Below are 20,425 nucleotides of genomic sequence, written 5' to 3'. Positions count from 1 at the left end.
GCTTGACCTTGCCTAGATCCTCTGTCAAAATTCTTACCTGCTCATCCTTCTTATACAACTCATCTTTTAGTTTACCTACATTTTCTTCTAGAGTGAGTAGTGTGCAATCAGTTGTCTTCTTACTTGTTCCTAATTTCAGTTTTAGGTTTTCAGATCTACGATTTAGGACATTTGATTCAAATACATGAACCTGGTTCTTTAGTGCAGTATTTTCACTTACAGTCTCACTAACTCTAAGTTCCAGGTTCTTACACTTTGCTTTTAAAATCACACATTCCTTAGACAACTGTTTCTTTTCATTTTTTATATCCTCAGATTCATCAATGAAATCTAGAAGTAACTCAGATAGCCTTTCTTTAGACAAAAACATAATCTTGTCTTTTAGATGGATTATACTTACTTCAGATTCCTCATCGGATTCTCCAATTGCCATAAGTGCTTGTTCATCTTCATCTTCATCATCTGAACTTTCTCCCCAAGCAGCAACCATAGCCTTTGTTGATCCTTTGTTCTTCTTGGGATGAACCCGTTCCTTCTTTCTATTTCTTCGTTCAGTTCTTTCCTTCCTCCATTCAATTTTCCATTGGGAGCAGTTTTTGATGTGGTGATCAGTCTTCCCACACTTGTAGCAACCCTCATTGGTCTATTTTTCAGGAACCCTTGGTTTGTTGTAGCCTCCACTTCTTGAAGAACCCTTTTCTCTCATTAGGTGCTTCTTGAAGTCCTTTCCGATCATAGCCATTTCATCATCCTCTAGATCAGAACCTTCAGTGATTCTGAGTGCCAGGCTCCTTTCCTTCTTGGGTACATCCATCTTCATGGTTTTCCTTCTAAGTTCATAAGCAGTGAGATTTCCAATTAGCTCATCCAACCTAAAAGTGGCAATGTTCTTTGATTCCTGAATAGCAGTGATTTTGCTCTCCCATGAGACTGGCAGAACCCTTGTCAAAATCTTCTCAACTTTGTCTTCTTCAAGAATAACCCTTCCAAGAGACTTAAGTTCATTTGTTAGTATGGTGAACCTTGTATACATCTCTTGGATGGTTTTCCCTTCCTTCATAGTGAAATTCTCATATTGAGAATGTAGTAAAGTTCCTCTGGACCTCTTCACCTGAGGTGTTCCTTCATGAGCCACTTTCAAAGTGTCCCAAATTTCCTTAGCAGTAGTACAACTTTGAATTATGTTGTACTCATTTGGACTGAGTCCACAAACAAGCCATTTCTTGGCTTTAGCATTCTTCTCCCATTTCTTCAAGTCATCAGTAGTGCAGTCAGCTCTTGTTTTTGGCACATCTTCTATTTCGGCATTTATCTTCATGGTAGCTAGTGGACCATCTGTGACGATGTCCCATAGCTCATAGTCTTCTCCTATGATGTGATCTCTCATTCTATTTTTCCACCAAGAGTAATACTGGCCGTTGAAGAGTGGTGGCCTAGCAGTGAATTGCCCTTCCCAGTTTCCAAGTGGTGCACTCATCTTGATCTTCTCCTAAGGTGTTAGTCTCTTCAAGAATAATGTCACGCCCCAAACCTGGGGAGGCGTGGCTGGCGCCCGGTGCCGTGCTGGCCCGAGCGAACCACTCTGTAACTCATGATCGTTCGACCAACACTAGAACATACATAGGTCGAGTTGGTTGAACTCATTCCTTTTGTATCTATCATGGGCCAACATGGCCACGACTCATAATGTAAAAGCGTAAGTGGGAAAACACTATATCATAGAAATATTTTTGTTTTCTTAAAACATAAATACATATGGGCCGTCAAGGCCTCTGACATACTGTACAAAATGAACCTCTGTCTACAAAGCCTCTAAGATTATTTGACATCAAATGGGATAGGGTACCGGCGTACCCATAGGTCTGTAGAAAAACTCTGATACGATGACTCATAGACTCGGTTGCACTCCGAATGAGGTGGAGTCTTACTGATCCTTCGCTGAATGCCAATTTCATCTACTATGAGGGCTCGTCAAACTGATTCTACCCGTCTATCAGGACCTGTAGCATGACATGCAGCGTCCACAAATAAAAGGGACGTCAGTACGAATAATGTACTGAGTATGTAAGGCAGGAAAGCATAAGTAAGAACAGTAATATAAACAGGGATAGAGAATATACAACCTGTGACATCTGGTTACCTCTGAGGGCTACTGGCATGAAATACATGATACATACATATATATACATAAACTTTTAAAACATACGCCTTTGTGGGCATTACCATCATCATATCGTACCTGGCCGTAATAGGCTCGGTAAAACATACCCGGCCATCATAGGGCGCGGTAGAATTGTACCCGGCCATGTGGAGCTCGGTAAAACCCAACTGATTAGTGGTTGCACAATAGGTGCCGTACCCGGCCGACTATAGCGCGGCTCGGTAGAGTAAAATAGATACATATATATAATACATGCTGGACTCATTGGAATCACATTTTGAATCTTTCGGAGTGACGTAAGGTCGGTATCCTTCGTACACGTTATTAGGATTAACTCTTCATCAAGAATCTTATAAGAATCAGGAACTACCAACAACATTGATAATATAAGAATAAAAGAAGTAACATCAATATCAATCATTTCATAAGAAGGGCAGCAATGTAAGTACTGCTAGCTTCTAAGAGTAGAGTATCTTTGGGAGCTCGTTCATTATATTATGTACAATCGGAGTCGTGCAAAAGAATGGAGGGGATAGCCTCACATACCTGAACCCCTTAAGCAATTGAGACTTGAGCCGCATGAACCAGTGAGATAGAAGGTAGTGTTGTTAACTAGGGAATTATCAGAAGGTCACGTAACTCATCTTTTGGCAATGAGAAATTGAAAAAGGAAACAACATATCATCAAGATTAAAGAGGAGTTTATGGTTCCAAATGGTGTTGAGATTCTCAGGGACTGTTCTGGTTTTGGTAAGTTGGTTTTCAAAATCAACTTCTACAAATGGACTGACTGATCCTTCATCATCTTTGGACATAAGATCATGAGCATCTATTACTTCTATTATGAGCTTCATTCTACCCTTTTTGTTCTTGTTTTTTTGCAACTAGGAAATAACTCCTTTCAAGATATCTTAAACTCAACTCTCAAGTAACCAGATTCTAATATTTAACAAAGACAGTAGTAAGCTAAAGGAAGGAAGTAAACAACTTTGTTTTTTTTTTAGTGTGTAGTGTGTAGTATCAAAGTGCATTGTACAAGAAAAGAATGATTTGAAGAAGAAGTTGTTGAATAGTTCTAGATGAAAGATTCTATGAAACGGAAATGGAGGGAAAGGAATAAATTTTTGGCAAAGTTACGACTGACTAAGAAATATAGTCCATGTGTTATCTAATTTGGTTGCCTAAAATGAAGAGTCATCATTTAATAATGCAAGGCTGCCGCGTTGGTGATTATCCATCGCCGATATTTAACCGACATCTTAATTAATTAATCCCTAATTCCTTAATTAAATAATTAATTTTCCATTAACCAATAATCAACCAATTATCTCTAATTACTTAAAATACTACTCACTTTTAACATACTTTATATAACTTAATAAAATATACTTTACTATCATGGTCATGTGGTACCATATAAAATAAATACATACACTATTATTTTTATCAAAACATCCATGTAAAATACATATATTTTCTCAACTTATAATTTTCCTAATCTCATATAAAGAGTACAAATTCTCGTACGCTTAATTCTTAAAATGGTAAAAAGATAACCTTCTTTTCTTGTGAGAAAATAACTTCTATTTTTACAATAAAGAAAATCTCATAAACTTTCTTATATTATGTGTATAATTTACCATATTCGAAAATAGTAATAATGGTAACTATCCAAAATTATACTTATAAAACTTTTACTAAAATACTCCACTTAAAAAAAAAAAATATCACATTAACATAATATCTAACGGTATCAATGCTATTAAACTTACGGAATCTTACGGTCACAAATCCTCTGTAGAAAAGTACGGGATGTAACAGATAACCTGCTCTGATACCAATTGATGTTTTAACTTCAATACCACATAAGAGGGGGATTGATTTGTGTGGTGTCTATTTTTACGTGCACAGATTATAAAAGGACCCGATTCTTCTATGTGTTCCTTATACTACTGTTGCGGAATAATAAATGCAGAAATTAAACAACACAAGTATTTTACGTGGAAAATACCTGGCTCAAAAGGTGAAAAAACCACGGCCTACTTCCCAGTAGGATTTTTCTAAACTCTCCACTAAATCACTGAGCCAAAAACTGCATTTACAAAATACTTTTGTAAACCTAGGATTAACTCTAATCCCGTTGTGGCAACCAGCCTCTAACTGCTGCGGCAACTTCAAGTTAACTCTAACTTGAATACTCTGAGTACCTATTACAATTGCCTCTAGATAAAGCTGAAAGGTACAATATAAAAACACCTACTATAATTGAACTAGAATAAAAGACAGACACTTGGAGCTAGTTCTTCTATCTGGTTCATGTAGCTTCAGGTTCGCACACTTGAATCACACACCAACTGCTTGCAAAATGCCTTGCTATTTTGCTCTCAATTCACGTTTAACTTCTGCTTTTGTGCGTCACCGGTAAAATGAGAACATCCTGCGATTTATAGAGTTAGTAGAGTAGAAAACAACTAGAGTTCTAATGCTACTCTTCCTTGGTGGAAAAGTTCTAGTTAATCTAAACTCCTAACTCCTTCCTTATCTTGGATAATGTTCTCGTTGAGTAAGGAGTCATTTTCTTTATCAATTATGCAATCTTTTCGATCAAGAGATATCTATTATTATGCTAGATTTCGTTTATCTCCTGCATGTGCATCTCACGTGCTTTGAATCTGCCGGTGTCTATGCCTACCAGTGATGAACCTGATTCATCCCTGAGTTTCTTTGTCAATCTTAAAAACTATCCTTTACTTGGGCCAACAGTTACACAATGGAACAAGCACCACAATGATATCTAACTGTGTCAGTTTCATAAATTATCTCACCGCCCCAGTACAACATAACCCTTACACGCTAATTAGTTAGACATTTTAAAACCTATAGAAAGTAGTAATTATAATCAATAAATAATACCAACATTTGGCAATTAGATTACAACTATGAAAATAATACTAATCTTTTAACAAACTTTGGTATATTCAAACACACCATACACAGCATGAAGTAGCATCGATTATATATAGAATTCAAATGCATGTATTCTAGCATTTTTTTCCAACAAAAGACACATTCAATATGCAAACCTTCCATTTTTCACGGAAGGCGCAATCTGACAATGAATCTTCCGTAAAGCTGTAGCGTCAGACATTTGCCACATCGATGTTAGCCGATTGAATATAATTAAAACTGAAGGCGCGTCATCACGTTGAGCCTTCTGTATCAATAAAAAATGCAAGGAAGATGCGTCAGTTAATAAAACTTTCAGTTGATTTTAAAATTTTCGTTGAAGGTGCGATTACTCAGCGCGCCTTCTTCTCAAATTACACTTAACAGTCCGTCAGTTTGGGGGCATTAATATTACAAGAAGAAGGCTCGCTGGGTTGGCGCGCCTTCACCATTAATGAAAAAATAATTTGACAAACCCATTTATTGTAGTGGTGCTCCATTCCTCACCATATAAGTCAAGCCTTCCAACTTTTAAAGTCATTTGTCTATACTTGTATTTGTCTAATTAGGAAACGCAATGCTTGACTATCCAATATCTTAAGTTCTTTCCAAGCCCAATCAAATATTAGACAAAGACTCGTTAGGAATAAATTATACAGATTTTATTACACCTTCTCTAATCATACAACCCCCTGAGTAGCATGAGGACTGTGCAACTTAAGTTTGACATCAAAGCTAACTGACCCCACTTTGAAAAGAAAAGGAATAAAAGATAATTCATTACATCTGATTTTCTTCTAGTTTGTCTAGCTAGTAGCACATCAAGCTCATGGAGTCAAAGAGAAGACTTTAATAACCAAAAGAAACACTACTAAGAAAACCAAAATGGGAGAATTGGTTTCAACATAAGTCATTGCTACACTTATTACAAGCGTGTAGTCCACCCAGACATCACTTAGGCGTTGATTAGGGTAATATCAATGGTGTGAATGTGATTTGAGAAATTTCATAGAGCCAGTGCTGAACCTTTCCATCCTTTTTACAAGGCAGAACAGATAAACATGGCGATTTTTATTCAGTATACACTTAAATATTACGTTGGCACTAATTATCCAACTTAACAATTTGATAGTCACGACCCATTGGACGGGTGACAATCGATGAAAGTGTGATGCACGCATTACCACATGAATTGTTTTTTGTTCACGTGGAATTTTTAGAATAAAATATTTATTTTTACTTTCTTAAGTCTGTCAATTATTTAGATAATCTTTTTCGGTCCACATCTATAAAAGAAAATTGGAACAACGTTATTTTGGCCTCAAATTTTATTTGGATAAGGATAATAATATTCTAATCAAGCTATTTTTATATACTTGGCCAGGAAAAGAATAAATGCACGGTTAGAACAAATAATCATTGTATCTAAATAAGAAATAAAAATAAATACGCAGTTGGAACTCAATTATTTTGGCTAAAAATAATAAAATTCCAACCAAATATTTTATGAATTTGACCAAAAAAAGAAAAATGCACAGTTAAAATAAATAACCATTGCATGGAAACAAGAAATACATAGTTTTTTCCTTCTAGAGATCATCGTTTGAACTCCATTACTTTGACTAAAACCTTTTTTCATTTGGCCTAAATAAATGAAATTTTCAACTAAGTTTTGTAGATTTTGACAAAAAGAAAAAAGAAATACAATGTTGAAACAAATAGTTATTGTATCTAAAGAGAAAAAAAATACGATTGAGGTAACTATGCAAGGTATATTAAGAAGAAACAAGGAGAAATACAGTTAGAATAAAGAAAATATTATATTTGATTATGTAGCAACTAATAGATAAAAAAGCGCTCACTTGAAAGTTGATTTTTCAATTTTTCTTTTTTCCCACGCGCCTAAAAGAGAAAGTATTCACCCACTTTGATACAATAGTGTCTTGTGGGGCTGAGACTTCCAAATTGCCATGTTCAAAGAGGGGGGGGGGGGAGGGGTATTAGGCCAACATAAAGTTTAAGTGTGTACTGAATAAAAGTCGCCAAGTCCAGGGGGGTCTCGAACTACTTTGCCTTTTTGCGACAATAATGTTTGCGTGAGCTTGCACATACCTCGATTATTCTAGCAGTAGAAATATATTAACTTTGTCCACCAAATCTTAGGCAGATGAAATACTTTTTTCATCCAGTATAATCTAAAATAGCCCATTTATAAGCTCATATACCACTATTTTCTTCTATTTTTCTATTTACCCAGAGGTGAATTGAAACTATTGGCTCCGCTGAAGTTATTTACCAAAATATAAAGAGAGAAAGAGAGAGTCTACCGAAGGTTGCTGCTCATAAAAAGATATAATTCCAAAAATAACCTAGGCTAGTTTTGGGTGTGTGAACAAAGTCCCACATGAAAAGTATAAAAGAAAAATAAGCTACTTATATAGAGTTGGATACTCTTAATAGTGTGAGGCCTTTTGGGAAAACCCGCACGGTTTTTGCCCAAAGAGGACAATATCAAACCATCTTAAGAGTATATTTGAGCCATTTTAGCCCAACAACTGGTATCAGAGCCAATGGTTTGGCGGGACTATGGAGATGGCAGAGTGTGGTGTGGGGGCGCGACTTAGTGCCTTTGCCCGTCTACGGGATTTACGACCTTTACCCGTAGCTTTAAAGACGCATACACAGTCTTTAGGCTTCGGTGACCTTAAATACTTAAGGATCATATGGGTGACACGTAGTTAATCTCCATATTAGCCCATAAACGATAATGAGTCATGTGGAACTTAGTTCAAGGGGGAGCGGGTGATTTGTTAGGACCCGATTCTTTGTCAATCGGACGTGGCGCGGCTGTGGCAAGGATTGGGGCGTGATGGCCTTGCCGTTGGCCTATGCGGGAGCAAAACGATCATGCGGGACAATGGACGAGAAATATTGTCATGAGAACAAGTATTGGCCAAGGTCTTGAGACAGGCAAGATGGACTTGGCAAAGGCTTGATGAGGCAGTGCGGGCAAGTTTGGGTGGCATGAAGCGGCATGCGCGCAAAGGACAAAGGTACGGGCAGTTCAAGTTGTGGGAGAGCCAAGTACAAGCTAAGCTAAATCACGGAGGCATGGAATGATGGCAAAGGGTTTCAATAGCCAAGGCAAAGCTATGTGAGATAAAAGACAAGCAATGGCACGGATGAAACAAGTGTTGATAAAGACAAGGCAGAAATGCGGCTAAGGCAATGTGCGGCCGACAGGCGTCGGGCGTGTGCGGTAAAATCATGGCCAGCAGGTTGCGGACGAGACATTGGCACGGAGCAATGTCAGAATCAGCCAAGGCTGGGCGCAATGCCAGACATGGGGCGTGCAATAGCTGACCAAGAAAAAGGGCACATGTAGTGCACATGCCAAAGTAGTGGGCCGTTGTATTTTTGTAATGACTTGTATCCATGTCTGCTTAGTGTTTGTAGCTAATGTCATTTCGTGTAAGATAATGGCCTATGTAGTTGGGGGATGTCAACTACAAGATAGGATCAAATTTAGTAATGATGTGTGTAAAGGCTTGGTTCAGTGGGAAGTGGGACCAGTGCTTCACCAGGGGGCTGAGTGCTCCACCAAAGAGCTAAGTGGTCCACAAACAAGGCTGAGTGCTCCACAAAAAGAGTAAGTGCTGAAGAAGTCCATTTCGTGGGTAAGTTCCCCATTAAATGGTTAAGTGCTTATTAGTGCTTTGACTGGGCAAAGCACAATGACGGAATTGCCCCTTTGTATGTTGTCCCTTCATATCTGCCAGTGGAAGCCCCTATATCTATATATATGGGGGCATTTCGTGAAGAAAAGGCATCAAGACCGTGAGGGTCTTAGATCAAAAGTGAGATCAAGACTGAGAGGGTCTTGTATCAAGGATCAAGACTATAAGAGTCTTGGATCAAGACGAAAATCAAGACTGAGAGAGTCTTGCATCAGGGATCAAGGCTAAGTCTTGAGCAGAAGGAGAGGGTCTTCAAATGAAGAAGAGGGTCACCGAGACGAAGACGAAGACGAAGTGGTACTAAGGCTGAGCATGGGCAGGTCTTAGTGTGTTGAGATCGGCTTGTGATCTTGACTAAGTGGGCTATGAACGACTTGTGTTCATAGCAAAGAAACGGAAACATGTTAGGAAGGTGATTCTTTCTAAGTGTTTCAAAACGGGGGCTAGGGCTTGGCATGGGCAGGTCTTAGTAAGCAAAGATCGACTTGTAATCTTTGCAAAGTCGGAAAACAAGAGAGAAACGTGAGGGTTTCTAAGTATTTTCAAAACGGGGGCTAGGGCTTGGCATGGGCAGGTCTTAGTGAGCAAAGATCGACTTGTGATCTTTGCAAAGTCGGAAAACAAGAGAGAAACGTGAGAGTTTCTAAGTGTTTTCAAAAGTGGTCTAAGGCTTGGCATGGGCAGGTCTTAGTGAGCAAAGATCGACTTGTGATCTTTGCCAAGTGGGAAAACAAGAGAGAAATGTGAGGGTTTCTAAGTGTTTTCAAAAGTGGGCTAGGGCTTGGCATGGGCAGGTCTTAGTAGTTATGAACGACTTGTGTTCATAGCAAAATGGGAACCAAGAGGGAAACGTGAGGGTTTCTAAGTGTTTCCGAAAGTGGGCTAAGGCTGGAGCGTTGGCAGGTCTTAGTGTGACAAGATCTATTTATGATCTTGGCCGGACGAAGTGGGCTGTGAACGGTTTGTGTTCATGGCAAAGAGGGGTCCTTTGTATATTTTGTTATTAATACAAAGGTTGGGTTTTCCCGTAAATGTTGGTGTTCTCTTTATGTTGCTGCCAAATCTCGTAGGAAGCCAAACTTGATGAAAAGTTGGCTAAGTGTTGGAAAAGGCTGAGTAACTTGAGTGTCAGGTTGCTGCCACGCGGTGTCAAGTTGGGTGCGAAAAATTGGCCCAAAATGGCCCCGTGATAACTGGTATCAGAGCTGAGATGGAATTACTTTGATACAACTAGTATCAGAGTGAAGCAGTGTGCTTAGCGAAACTGCTTTGATAGACGAGTATCGGAGCAGAGCAAGATTCATGGCACTGGTAAGACGATCAGTAGCTGATAAAATGTTGCTGTTTTAAGAACATGGCTTGTGGCAAAAATGCTGAACTGCGCCAAGGATGGAACAGTTCGTGAAAGCAAGAAGTGTCAAAGCGTGGCAAACTCTCTTGTGGAATGGAGCAACAAGGGCGTTGTCTGTCAACAACTCCGTGGGGCAGATCCATTAAGTCGGCTCGACGAGGACGTCGATTTCAAAGGGTGCGGGTGATTTGTTAGGACCCGATTCTTTGTCAATCGGACGTGGCGCGGCTGTGGCAAGGATTGGGGCGTGATGGCCTTGCCGTTGGCCTATGCGGGAGCAAAACGATCATGCGGGACAATGAACGAGAAACATTGTCATGAGAACAAGAATTGGCCAAGGTCTTGAGACAGGCAAGATGGACTTGGCAAAGGCTTGATGAGGCAGTAAGGGCAAGTTTGGGCGGCATGAAGCGGCATGTGCGCCAAATACAAAGGTACGGGCAGTTCAAGTTGTGGGAGCACCAAATACAAGCTAAGCTAAATCACGGTGGCACGGAATGATGGCAAAGGGTTTCAATAGCTAAGGCAAAGCTATGTGAGACAAAAGACAAGCAATGGCACGGATGAAACAAGTGTTGACAAAGACAAGGCAGAAATGCGGCTAAGGCAATGTGCGGCCGACAGGCGTCGGGCGTGTGCAGTAAAATCATGGACAGCAGGTTGCGGACGAGACATTGGCGTGGAGCAATGTCAGAATCAGCCAAGGCTGGGCGCAATGCCAGACATGGGGCGTGCAATAGCTGACCAAGAAAAAGGGCACATGTAGTGCACATGCCAAAGTAGTGGGCCGTTGTATTTTTGTAATGACTTGTATCCATGTCTGTTTAGTGCTTGTAGCTAATGTCATTTCGTGTAAGATAATGGCCTATGTAGTTGGGGATGTCAACTACAAGATAGGATCAAATTTAGCAATGATGTGTGTAAAGGCTTGGTTCAGTGGGAAGTGGGACCAGTGCTTCACCAGTGGGCTAAGTGCTCCACCAGAAGAGCTGAGTGTTCCACCATGAAGGCTGAGTGCTCCACAAAACAGAAATAAGTGTTGGAGAGGGCCATTTCGTGGGTAAGTTCCCCATTAAATGGTTAAGTGCTTATTAGTGCTTTGACTAGGCAAAGCACAATGACGGAATTGCCCCTTTGTATGTTGTCCCTTCATATCTGCCAGTGGAAGCCCCTATATCTATATATATGGGGGCATTTCGTGAAGAAAAGGCATCAAGACCGTGATGGTCTTAGATCAAAAGTGAGATCAAGACTGAGAGGGTCTTGTATCAAGGATCAAGACTGTAAGAGTCTTAGATCAAGACGAAAATCAAGACTGAGAGAGTCTTGCATCAGGGATCAAGGCTAAGTCTTGAGCAGAAGGAGATGGTCTTCAAATGAAGAAGAGGGTCTCCGAGACGAAGACGAAGACGAAGTGGTACTAAGGCTGGGCATGGGCAGGTCTTAGTGTGTTGAGATCGGCTTGTGATCTTGACTAAGTGAGCTATGAACGACTTGTGTTCATAGCAAAGAAACGGAAACATGTTAGGAAGGTGATTCTTTCTAAGTGTTTCAAAACGGGGGCTAGGGCTTGGCATGGGCAGGTCTTAGTGAGCAAAGATCGACTTGTGATCTTTGCAAAGTTGGAAAACAAGAGAGAAACGTGAGGGTTTCTAAGTGTTTTCAAAACGGGGGCTAGGGCTTGGCATGGGCAGGTCTTAGTGAGCAAAGATCGACTTGTGATCTTTGCAAAGTCGGAAAACAAGAGAGAAACGTGAGGGTTTCTAAGTGTTTTCAAAAATGGGGTAGGGCTTGGCATGGGCAGGTCTTAGTAGTTATGAATGACTTGTGTTCATAGCAAAATGGGAACCAAGAGGGAAACGTGAGGGTTTCTAAGTGTTTCCGAAAGTGGGCTAAGGCTGGAGCGTTGGCAGGTCTTAGTGTGACAAGATCTATTTATGATCTTGGCCGGATGAAGTGGGCTGTGAACAGTTTGTATTCATGGCAAAGAGGGGTCCTTTGTATATTTTGTTATTAATACAAAGGTTGGATTTTTCCCGTAAATGTTGGTGTTCTCTTTATGTTGCTGCCAAATCTCGTGGGAAGCCAAACTTGATGAAAAGTTGGCTAAGTGTTGGAAAAGGCTGAGTAACTTGAGTGTCAGGTTGCTGCCACGCGGTGTCAAGTTGGGTGCGAAAAATTGGCCCAAAATGGCCCCGTGACAGTGGGAGTGTGTGAACAAATCCCACATGGAAAGTAGAAAAGAAAAATAAGCTACTTATAAGGAGTTAGATACTCTTAATGGCGTGAGGCCTTTAGGGAAAAACCGTGTGGGCTTGACCCAAAATGAACAATATCACACCATGTTAAGAGTATATTTGTCTCGAACTACTTTGCCTTTTTACAACAATAATGTTTGCATGAGCTTGCACATATCTCGATTATTCTAGCAGTAGAAATATATTAACTTTGTCCACCAAATCTTAGGCAGATGAAATACTTTTTTCATCCAGTATAATCTAAAATAGCCCATTTATAAGCTCATATACCACTATTTTCTTCTATTTTTCTATTTACCCAGAGGTGAATTGAAACTATTGGCTCCGCTGAAGTTATTTACCAAAATATAAAGAGAGAAAGAGAGAGTCTACCGAAGGTTGCTGCTCGTAAAAAGATATAATTCCAAAAATAACCTAGGCTAGTATTGGGTGTGTGAACAAAGTCCCACATGAAAAGTATAAAAGAAAAATAAGCTACTTATATAGAGTTGGATACTCTTAATAGTGTGAGGGCCTTTTGGAAAAAACCGTACGGGTTTGGCCCAAAGAAGACAATATCAAACCATGTTAAGAGTATATTTGAGCGATTTTAGCCCAACAAATGGTATCAGAGCCAATGGTTTGGCGGGACTATGGAGATGGCGGAGTGTGGTGTGGGGGCGCGGCTTAGTGCCTTTGCCCGTCTACGGTATTTACGACCTTTACCCGTAGCTTTAAAGACGCATACACTGTCTTTAGGCTTCGGTGACCTTAAATACTCAAGGATCATGTGGGTGACACGTAGTTAATCTCCAAATTAGCCCATAAAAGATGATGAGTCATGTGGAACTTAGTTCAAGGGAAAAATTAGTGGGAGTGTGTGAACAAATCCCACATAGAAAGTAGAAAAGAAAAATAAACTACTTATAAGGAGTTAGATACTCTTAATGGTGTGAGGCCTTTTAGAAAAAACCGTGTGGGCTTGGCCCAAAACGGACAATATCACACCATGTTAAGAGTATATTTGTGCCGTTTTAGCCCAACAGCTAGGAACCAACTAAAAATCATGCAATAGTTACCATGAACTTAGATGATGAGGTTAAAGTGATTAAGTAAAATTGAACCAATTACTTGTTCTTTTATTAGTAATCAATATAAATAAAAATTAAAACGAACAAATCAAAAAGGGGAAATAAATAAGTTGCCGCTTAAACTTATTTAGAAAAATTATTTATACCCTAACTTTGCGGGCGATGTTTCATATACAGTCAAACTCTCTATAACAATATCATTTATTTCAGTATTTTTTGGCTTTTATCGTACATGTTGTTATATACCTATAACAATATTTAAATATTTTTGGCTGTTATAGAAAAATTTATTCAAAAATTATTTTTTTCTTTCTTTCTTAATGTTACATATAAAAAGAGAAGGAAATTATTCAAATATAAAATCTGAGAAGATATATGTTACTAATTAAATATTAAAAAAAATATTATTTAAAAAATTCATAACTAAACATACAAAGAATTTAAACTTTAAGGCACACATTAAAGCTACTAAAATTAAATTCTTTCAAGATTGATGGAATAACTAGGTAATTTTAGCTTTTTTCATTGATTTCAGTCTCTTACTAGCGATATAATGCTTGAATTGGCAAGATTTGTGTCAATAATTTTCAGCAAAAAGGTATCGCTTCCTTGAAGGTAATCTACGAGTTTAACGATTAATGCAAGACGAAAATCTTGCCTAGTGAAAACAATTGCATCAAGATCTTCAAATATTAGACATTATGCACAATGGCGACTTTGTGCTATGCAATAAAAATATACAAGCATATTTTTTAATGAAATTAAATGAAATCTTTAATTATTAAAGTATGTACTAGCATAATATTATTCATTATAAGTGGTACATTTAAGTTTTAAAAAATGTGATCAAAATCTTTAGAGGTTATTTATGGCTTTTATAAATGAGTAATTTATAAAGAGCGTATTGTTATAAAGATAGATGTTGTTATTATAGATGAAAATCTATTATACTGAAGTAAAATATAATACAAAAGATCGATTTTGAGAAAAAATAGTCTTTTATAGTGAATGATTGCTGTATAAGGATGTTATTATAGAGAGGTCTAATTGTTTCGTCCCCATCCAATGCCTTGCCATGTCATATAAAATTTGGTTTTACCCTTTTCCCTCTTTTTTCCTTTGTTTTTTTCCTTTCTTTTTTGCACTCCTTTTCTTCACACTTTTTTTTCCAATTTATTTCTTACCACCCTTCGCGCCAATAAAAACCAAATGGTTTCGAAAACCTTGAATTTACATGGGAAAGAATGGAAGATTTATTAAAGTAAAGAAGCTTAGCATGCATGATAAACGACTAAAAATACATATTTTTCGGTTTACTTTCATCTCATAACTTGTTTAGTTACGGGCGGTTATATGAGTGTTTGTAGTGAATTATACTCATTATATGCATTCTTATGTGTATGAGCAAATTGGATGAGAGATGAGCAAAAGAAGTTGATTTGGGACCAAAAGACAATAGAAGTACTTCGCTCGTTCACTCTCGCATGCACACGAGAGAGTGAATGAGCTAGCTGAGGAGAGCTTGAAAAAGAAACAGCAAATTATGGAAAAAAGGTATGGAAGTGCACGAAAAACCTAAAAGGAAATGAACTAGCTAACCTGAATAGTCTGTCCAAAGTTGGCTTGTATTATTTCGCCCCATGCTTACCCTATCCCATATAAATAGTTTTTTAACTCACTTTTGAAGGGGGGATTCGACCTAAGGAGGGGGATTCGACCTAAGGAGGCAAGAACACACGAAGAGCAAAGCGGACAATTCTTCTAGGAGTTTTTCACTTTCTTCTTCCTATTTCCATTATTGGTTATGAATTCTAGTATTGTAGTTTTGCATACTATTATGAATAGCTAATTTGTTATCTAGGGTTTTGATGAAACCTTTTGTTGGATGAATTCTTGATACGTTTTTGATATAGTTGAGTCTTTGAATTTTTCTATTTGTTCAACTACGTACTTATTTTAGTTAATTGAAGAGCTCTCAATTAGCGGTGCCTATTTATTATGTATTGCTTGAAAAAGAGTATATATTAAGGTGGTTGTTGAACAACGTCACTCCAAACGTATATGAGAGATCAATACGGCAGGTTTAAAAGCAAGATTAGGGATAACGAAGCTTTGACGTGATCATAGTGAGCGGTGGAAAAGTGTGAGCTAGCGTAATTCGAGAGAATATGACTAGTAAATTAATGTAGTTACTCGAGAGAGAATTACGATAAGTCGAGTGCTCACGATCAGTAGAGAATAATTAGGCGAAATTATATAATATGTAGCGGGAAAGATTCCGACAATTGAAAAAATCATAACTCTAGACCTCCTTAATCTTATCTCCAACCCTTAGTATCTTTAGATATTAATTCACTCCTTTAATTTGTTAGTTAATTAGTTATACATAAGAATCTTAATATTTATAACATAGAAATTGTTTGATCATGTCTTCTTGGTGATAGTGAACAGTTGTAGCTAAACCTTAGTTCTCTGTGGGATTCGACTCCGGACTTTTAGACCGGATTATATTTGCAGCGACCACTTATCCTTTTTAGGACTAGAGTTGGGCGTGATCCTTTTTAATTTTATTTTATTCTACTTTTTGATTTGAGAAACATGACATCTTGGAATTTTAGGAGTTTAGGTGTTGGTCATTCTACTTTTGATCCTTATATATATATATATTGCGAAGGAAATCACCCGTGGCAAAATTATCAAAATATTCCTGAGAGCGAGTTATGTTCACCAACTCAATCTTATTTGTGAAATATGTGTGATGTGTATGGTGGTCAAGATGGTCACTCTCATGGTTATGCTTATATTTCTTATCCTCCCCCAACCCCTTATTATGATGGCTCTACTTTTTCTTGTGAAGTTAATAGGAACAAAGAACATGGGGAAGCTGACTTGAAGGAGATAAAAGATATGTTGAAGTGCCTTGTAGAACAAAATGATGCGAAACAAATGCAGATAGAAAGGCAAGATGCAACTATTCGCAACTTGGAAGCTCAAGTGAGTCAACTAGTTGAAGCTTTTTGTAAGGCCCCGTTAAAATTTTCTAATGATTTAAGATTTTAAAGTGTGCCATTGGTATTTGAGAATAGCGTATTCGAGTATTAAATGAGACACATGGGATAGAACCACATCAATTGAAATAAATATATATGTTTAAGGTGTGTTGGAACATACTAAGGAGTTTTGAGAAGGGCAAGAATTTGTGTAGAACAAGCTGGATACATTAAGTGGAAAGGATATCTCAATTAGCACAATACCCAGCTTCAAACGAATACAACTCCCACAATATAAAGACTTAGGTAATGATATACCTATCAAATTAAAGCCCTGTGAGTCTAGTTTCTAACTCATCAAACCGTTTATCATTTGGATATGTATACAGAAAGTTATGGCTATTTTACCAGACCTATGCCATATGCGATCCCAGAATGTGCGGCCGCGCATATAAGGGAGTTTCTGCCTCATGTGCGCGGCCAATGCGCGGTCAGTTACCCAGGTGCACGGCCGCGCACGTAGGAGCCCTATAAATACCCCCAAGGCCGGGTAGAGAGAGGGGCTAAGCCATTTCTTTGAGCTAGGACTTTCATATCAAGGGGAATTCGTCCAATGCTTCCCTCCCATGAACCTAGGTAATGTTTTTGGAGTAATTTTGAGTGGATTACTACTCCTTAACACTTATATTAACTAGGATTAATCTTGAAGATCCATAGATTTCCATTCAAATCCCAACTTGGTCAAGAACACTACATGTTGGGATTTTCAAGAGTCTCACTACAAGAGGTATGTCAACCATCTCTAACCAGTTCATGGTGATTATTCATTTATGAAATATTTGTTAGGACTTATGGGATGGTGATTGGAAGCCACAAATGCCTAACCTAGGTTGTGTTGGTATTGTAGAGATTGTAAAATAAATTAATTGATAAGTTTTATGGGTTGGGAGTGAATTGTTGGGCATGCATGTGCTAATGGAAGTCATAGATGGCCTAAAGATAATTGTGAGGTGAATAATTGGCGTGAAAGGTGGTTGTTAGGTGAAAAAATTCTATTGGAGGAGGTTGTAGAAAGATATGCGCATTAGATATTTGATAAAAAGTCTAAATGACTTAAATTATAGAAATCTTGCTAATATTGGTGCAATTGTGTTGCATTGTTGTAGATTGAAGTTGTTTAGTGTGGTGGAATGTCATAGTATAATTAAAGGGCGAATTCCAGGTATGTTGGCTGAAATACTCTCTTAGAATTTAATTCCATGATGTTCTCGTAAGTTTCAAGTATTGTTGGCTCAAGTTCCTTATTCCCATATTGCGAGTTGTTCCCAATAAATTCGATTGTCCCAAGTAAGCAAGTGTCGAGAATTATGTATTCACAATGTGTTCTGAATCTTCCTATCATATTATGTTATCCTTCGGGAATGTGTTCAAGAATGATATGTGTATTAAAATGTTATGGCTTTGAGTCGTATTTCAAATGGAAGTCCATTATGCTTAACTTGGGAAGAATACTCCATGCGTCTAAGACTCCAATCGCTTATTTGTGTACCTAAAGTCTTGAATTAAAATGCCTTATTGTTGATAATCTATAAGGATGCTTGAAAGTGAAAGAAGGGGATTGGAGATTGAAAGTGTGGCCACGGTGCCAATAATGAGAGTTATAATTGTGCTTAAATGTGATTGTTTTAACTAATGTTATGCTTTGTAAGTATTTCCAATGTGTTTTGAGCTCTTATATATTCATGAGTTGAAATTGTGTATTACCCTTTTTTAGGAAAAAGTATGTCAAGAATAAGTGGTGTATCACTCATTTATGATTTTAACTCGTGCTTCAATTGCTAGTCATTTTTGCTTCATTCTTTGGAAAGGAAATTATTGTGTTCAAAGCTTTCATTACCAATGAACCTAAAGTTGTGATTACATCTCCACTCACATACATTGGGGTGAGGCAGTAGGGTCGCTTTGTGTAGAGTCGTGGTATTGTGATTACACCTCCACCCATATACATTGGGGTGAAGCGGCATGGCTGCTTTGTGTAGAGTTGTGGTACCTCCACCTGCATACATTGGGGTGATGTGTAGAGTTGTGGTATTGTGATTACACCTCCACCCGCATACACTAGGGTGAGGCGGTAGGGCTTCTTTGTGTAGAATTATGGTATTTTGATTACACCTCCACCCGCATACATTAGGGTGAGGCGGTAGGGCCGCTTTGTGTAGAGTCATGGTATTGTGATTACGCCTCCACCCACATACATTGGGGTGAGGCGGCAGGTCCACTTTGTGTAGAGTTGTGGTAGTGTGGTTACACCTCCATCCGCATACATTGGGGTGAGGCAGCATGGCCGCTTTGTGTAAAGGTGGTTGTAGAGGATCCTCGACTTGAAATTTATAAATGTTATTAGAAGCCCTTAATAAATTTGCTTGACTTTAACGGCTATCTAGGCCCTTTTATTGTTACCATGATTCATCATATTCATGTTGTATTTCCAAGTCCTTGAATAGGTGTTTTATCTTTACATACTAGTACTATTCCATATGTACTAACGTCCCTTTTGGTGGGGCGCTGCATCTTCAATGGATGCTGGTAGTTCGTTAGCTGGCGGTTTTGATCCTCGTTAGTAGTTACTCTATATTCAGCAGATTTGGGTGAGCCCTACTATGTTCCGGGCTTCATGTCAATTGACATTGCACTTTATGTTTTGAGGTATAGTCGGGGTCTTGTCGCCAGCACTTTCATACTACTCTTTTGTTGTACTTAGAGGCTCCGTAGACAGGTTGTGGGTGGTGTTTGATATAGGGAATTGAAGTAGTAAGTGTTGGTATTTGGGCAAACCTATTTTTCATCATATCTATAAATGTGTTATATTTTGGAAATTGTAAATAAATATCCTTTAGTAATGGGAAAAGATTGTGGAACGCTTGACTCTTCTCATATCTATCACTTGTACTGATTCTTATATTGTTAATGGGCAAGGTTGGGTAGAAGGCATCTAACAATCTTGCTTAACCGAGGTATCTCGGTTTAGCGCCGGTCACGCTTCTTGAGGTCGGGACGTGACAAACTTGGTATCAAAACCTAAGGTTTTAAAGTATCCTAGGATATTTCGGAGCCGTGTCTAGTAGAGTCCTTCTTATCAGTATGTTGTCGACCACAGAGTAGGCTACTTGGACATTTAGGAATTTCACACTTCTTTGATACTCCAGATCATGTGATAGAGCTCAAGATAGGAAGAAATTTCCTCGTTATGTCTTATTTTCCAGATGAGTAACCCACGTGTTCGAAGCAGTGATGAGGCAATGACCTTGGCATTAAATTTGGGGGAGATTACATGAGAGTTCGTTGGGAGAATGTGTCGAGCCGTGGAGGGATTGGAAGAACTTGTTGCTAAGGGAAGTTTCCTTGTTCCTATCAATGTCACCGCACCACCAGATCATGTGGTGAGAGCACCAAAGAAATGAAAAAGTGTTGTAATTGGTACTAATGAGCCAGATTGTTTGATTTGTAAGAAGCGCCACTTGGGGAGATGTTGGATGACTCTTGAAATATGTTTTGGTTGTGGAAAGAGGGGGCACAAGAAGAACAAATTTCCTAGGTTGGGTACACCCATTCCGGTCTGCCCGATGTACGGGAAGGAACATTTTGGTCATGTTGTGAGTATGCTCAGGAGTGTGTTAGAGGTGGTAGACTTGGGAAATTCCAAAGACCCGCACAACAAACCAGTATAGAGATTGTTACTCCCACTGTGAAGGCTTGGAGGAAGTATAAGGGGGATGTGTATGACGTATGTAAAAAGGGTAAATATCAAGGCAGTGGGGCGAGTCAGTATAGTGGACCTCATCCCCATTGCGTGAAGTATATGAGATGTCATTCGGGGGTATGTCACTATGGTACCAATGTATTTTATGTATG

Source organism: Nicotiana tabacum, chromosome 9, assembly GCF_000715075.1.
Source record: "Nicotiana tabacum cultivar K326 chromosome 9, ASM71507v2, whole genome shotgun sequence".
In the NCBI taxonomy this organism is placed as follows: Eukaryota; Viridiplantae; Streptophyta; class Magnoliopsida; order Solanales; family Solanaceae; genus Nicotiana; species Nicotiana tabacum.
Note: the sequence above shows the minus strand (reverse complement) of the source record.